Raw genomic sequence first — 5,399 nt, forward strand, 5'->3', positions numbered from 1 at the left:
AAATGAACAGAATACATAGGATTTATAGGGCATCAGTTAGAACTAAACGTACCACAAAATGGAGGAGGGTGTTCCTCATAGTTCTACTATGTGGCATTTACTTCAGCTATTCTTCTAGGGAGATCATACCTGTAACCTCAGCATTCCAGACACTAAAGAAGGAAAGTTGAACATTTTGATGCCAGTCTAGACTACATAATGAAGCCATGTCTCAAAATTGTTTATTCACATATAAAAAAAATCATTAAAACAATGATATATTAAACTTAATGTTATGCAGAGAGATGCACCTTTCTAATAATGCTCATTCAAAAACTTTGGAAACCCATATTAATTTGAAAGTAATCAAGTTGTATTTAAAAAAACAAAATCACCAGGTGACGGTGGCACACACCTTTAATTCCAGTACTCCAGAGGCAGAGACAGGTGGAGTTCTGTGAGTTCAAAGCCAGCTTAGTCTACAAATCAAGTTCCATGACAGTCAGGGTGGTTACACAGAGAAATATTGTCTCAGAAAATTAAAAAAAAAAATCAAGACAGAGCCTACTCAGGAAATTTTTTTCCTGTCAGATTCCAGTGTGTTAGTTGTTTTATGTCCCTGTGGCCAAATACCTAACAGAGTTAACTTCAGACAGGCTAGATTAATCTGGGTTTATGGTTTCAGAGGGTTGTGTCCATGGTTGCTTAACTCCACATGCTTTTGAAAAATTTAATGGTGAAAGGAGCCAGAGGCTTTTCTTCCCATATTATTAGATAGAAGTAGATATAAGTGGAGTACTATAAGAGCCATAATGGCTGGAAATAAAGCCCAGCAGTGAGCAGTTGCCTAATATGCACAAGGCACTGGTTCAAACTCTTTGATCCATTTTGACTTGATTTTTGCTTAAAATCAAATTAGGGTTCTGATCTCTTTCTTTAGCACATGGATATCTAGGTTTTCCAGTGTCATCTTTCACTGTCCTGTTCAATTTCTTTCTTCAATGTCTTGACAAAATTTTCATAATGACCATTCACTTTCTTGCATAAATTTATTCCTATTCATTTCCTTTTGGGTGCACGAGCACTTGTGTGAGTGTGTGTATGTTTGTGTGTGTGTGTGTGTGTGTGTGTGTGTGTGAGTTATTATGAGGCTAATGTGATTGTTTTCTTGATTTCTTTACTAGTATGTTCATTATTGATATAGAGACTTACTGATTTTTGTATTTTCATTTTGTAACTTCCTACTTTGATTAAAGTGTTTGCCACATTTCAGAATTTTCAGATTAATTCTTGAGTCTTTCTAGCATAGGACTATATTATTTGAGAATAGTTATATGAAGATTGAGTTCCTCATTACCTATTTGTATCTTTTTTATTTCTTGCTCTTGACTTACTGATCTGGATAAGTTTCAGCAGTATATTGAATAATAGTGGAAAAAGTAAACACTCTTGTCTAGTTTTAGAGAAAACACTTTTTTTTTCATCATTTAGTTTAATATCTATTGGATTGTCATATTTATCCCTTATGTTGATGCTGCAAGTCACAGGAAAATGTAATAGGATTCAACTACTATTGCAAAAGCTACTACTTGGAAAAGTCAAGGACTTTTCTAAAGGTCAAGGCATGCCTTAAGAAGTCTTGGTGATATTTTACCTTTTGTTTATATATTAGCTGGTTCCTACAGCGATTTTCTTGTAATGCTATGCATGCTTCCAAAAACTCCTAACAGTGTATTATCTAAAATACCTATCAAGCATCCAAGGCCAAATGAAACAACACCTGTCTACTAGGTCAGGAGGATAGCTTTATTTCTTGTGCAATTTAAGGTGAGACCCTCCTTCCTTACAGCCTTACCAATAGACTCCTAATTTCTTACCTAACCACTTCTAGGAATGTAAATAGAGCACACAAATTCCCTTCTTGACTAACCGATCATTAGCACTCATTTGGGTTGTAAAAGAAAGCCTGATGGCCACTGCCTGAGTGTAGCAAGCACATACCCCGATTATGGGGGAGGAATAATCACTCTTGATTCAGACTTGGTCTAACACTCATTTATTCACACAGTAAGATTACAAGCAATATTCATCCTGTCTTCCAAATGGGAGCAGGAGTACCTCTCCGGGTGTACAGGTCCAGACTTGCCACGTCTGTTCCTCTGGATCTTGGGTCAACCTTCCTCAGGTCAGCCACGTCTGCACTGAGGACAGGATCTCACATCTCTGGCAGAGGAGAGTCGTCTCGCTCGAGGGCCTGACGAGCTCTGTTGGTCGGGTCTGAGGCTTCATCTTTTATATTCTTTCCTGGCTAGGTTTCTAGTCTTATCCCTACTTCCACACATAGCTTATAGCTTATCACTACTCCATTTGTGGTTTACTTACATCATTCTATTGCTTATCACTCCTCACCAGGGTTCTTCACCCTAGGCCTTACATGTGTTCCTTACACTGAGGAAAATTCTTATCTGCCTTTATGACCCCGTAAGAATTCAAGCCTGGTGACCTTGCTCAGAGGATTGCTATGGCTTGAGTTTATAACTGAATACCTCTGAGACTGAGGGGAACTGAGGTATAAGGAGAACAAAGAGAGGATATTGAGGATTTTGGCTGGAGAGGATTTTTGACTATAGAGAACTGGAGTTCAGGATAGAAGATGAGGAAGAGCCAGACGGGAAAGTATTAGATGGGTAAAAAACGAGATAAGGACCTAGATGAGGCAGAACCAAGATGAAAGAATTAAGTTAGAACTTACAGGGCAGCAGCAGATAAATGTAGAGACAAATTAGGCAAGAAAGGAGCTAGGCATAAGAGCAGAATAGAAGCTGTGTAGAGAGAGAACTGACAGAATAATAAAGTATATGGACTAACGAGTTTCGTGTACATAGATTCATTTCCTTTCATCAATGATTAAATTATCAGCTGGTTGTCTATTCTTCCCTGACCCTGGGAAGGGACTATCGAGGGGCTGAACCTCATAGTCCCCAATATATTGAGCTATGTTCCTTCAATTCCTCAGAGCCTTCATCAAAAAGAAATGTTTAATCTTGTCAAAGTCTTCATCTGAGTCACTGGAGATGATCATATATATATATATATATATATATATATATATATATATATATATATATATATATATATATATATATTGGTTTTTCGAGACAGGGTTTCTCTGTGTAGCTTTGCGCCTTTCCTGGAACTTGCTTTGTAGACCAGGCTGGCCTCGAACTCACAGAGATCCGCCTGGCTCTGCCTCCCGAGTGCTGGGATTAAAGGCGTGCGCCACCACCGCCCGGCTGATCATACAATTTTTATCCTAGGTTCTATTTGTGTACTGTTGTGCCCAGGTCACAAGACCCCCAAGCAAGACCACCACAGAGTCAATATCCGATGCAAGCACACAGAGGTTTTTTTAATAACAAAGCAAGCCTGGGGCTTGGTCCCTATTCCAAACACTTAACACAGTGGGTGGAAGAGGACGGCCCCAGCACTCACGTAAGGGGTTTATATAGGAAAGGTTTTCATGCAGAGAGTTACATATTTTGGGATTGGAAGAGGGGGCTGGGGTGAGGTAGTTCTTTGAAGTTACTGGCTGAACTATAAGCATGAGGTTACTGATGGCTAACAGGATTCAGGGTGTCTACAGAGACATAAATTTTTTACTCCCTGTGTCCTGCTTTTGCTGAACCCAGGATATATACAATTAGATTTATTGTTCCAGTACTATTTTCCCATAAATTCAATTTCTGATCAGTTGAGTCCATTACTCCCCGTATCCTGTTTTACCAAGTCCAGGATATACAGATTTATTGTTCCAGCCTTATCTTCCCATGAGTTCAACTTCTGGTCAGTTCTAAAACTGCTGGTCAGCAAATACCTTTGGGGGTGGGGGGAGTGTCTCTCAAGATGGCTACTGATTTTTCCCTTTCAGTACTGTATTGCATTTATTGTTTTGAGCCTAGAACTCAACAAATTTTGTCACAATGTATGCTCTTTTGAGCATGTTTCATTTAGCTTAAAAATATTTTATGAAGAATTTTTGGAGATAGAGGCAGTGGTACATTACTTTTGTTGTGGCCAGATCGTGACCCCCAGAGAGACCACCAAAGACGAGCATGCCAGAATGCAAAAGCAAGGTTTAATTCTGGATATCCAAAAGCAATACAAGCCTAGGCAGGGACTTCGTCCAATACATCCAATGCAGTGGAGGCTGGAGGAAGTGCCTGCCTGTCTGCAAGCTCAGTTTTTGAAGGGAAAAGCCACAAGGTTACATCATTTAGGGGTGCTAGTACGGGTACAATTCTGATTGGCTCACTTCTAGGGGCTTTCTAGAAATCATGGCTTAATCTTACTTCTAAGGGATGGTTGCCCACCACCATTTCTCATTGGCTGCCTTCAGGTGGGGACATTTTTATGGTCAGTTACCCTGGAAACCAGGGTTGGAACATTCTATAGTCTGGCAGTCATTACCTCGTGACTATCTTGTGACTCTGTACTTTTACACTTCCTGGTTTCTGGAATCCGGACTGACTTGTTTCAGTAACTATTGGCCTATTCCTAGAAGGAGAAATCTTAGGCCTTAGTTTTTGGGTGAAAGCATTTTGGTCTTATTTCTAAGATGGCTCATTTTGGTCTCACACTTTAATCCCAGCACTCCAGAGGTAAATCGGGCAGATCACTGGGAGTTCCAGGCTATCCATAGCCTGTCTCAAAAAAAAAAAAAAAAAAAAAAATGGAGGGAGTTAGGGAGATGGCTCAGCAGGTAAAGGCAATTGTTACCAATCCTGACATGATATCTTGACTTTGATTCCTGAGACTCATAATACCAAAGAAGAGAACCAGTTCCTTCAGATTGTCCTCTGAACCTCACACACACACACACACACACACACACACACACACACACGCACACACACTTGTTCTTAAGAAGAATTTTTGCCTCTATATTTAGTAAAATTGATCTTTAGATTTGGGGTTTTGTTGTTTCTTTATGTGGTTTCATGATCAGTGTTTAATCAGTGAACCATGAATTCAAGGCCAGCCTTAGATATTAATTATGAGTTCGAGGCCAGCTTGAGCTACAGCATGGAGGAGGTAGGAGATGCATAGAGCATTAAAACTCTGTCTGGGGAGTTCTGATCTAAGAAAGAAATCCTGGGATGAGAAAAGCTGTGGATGGAATGTGAGGTATATAATTTTTTTATTTGATTGGTTGGAGATTACACATTCCTTCACTCAAAATTATCAGCGTGGTTTCTAAGTGCTAGCCAATCAGGGATGCAGGGGCGTACACAGCTATAAAATGTCCAATCAGAAGCTCCGGTGGGCGGAGCGGAAAGTCCTCAGCCAACCATCTTTCTCTCTGGCGCCATGGCACATAGTGGCTGCTGTCCTGTTGAGTTTATTAGTCCTGGCGGCTCAGA

The sequence above is a fragment of the Peromyscus eremicus genome, unplaced genomic scaffold (assembly GCF_949786415.1).
Source record: "Peromyscus eremicus unplaced genomic scaffold, PerEre_H2_v1 PerEre#2#chr22_unloc_1, whole genome shotgun sequence".
Taxonomy (NCBI): Eukaryota; Metazoa; Chordata; class Mammalia; order Rodentia; family Cricetidae; genus Peromyscus; species Peromyscus eremicus.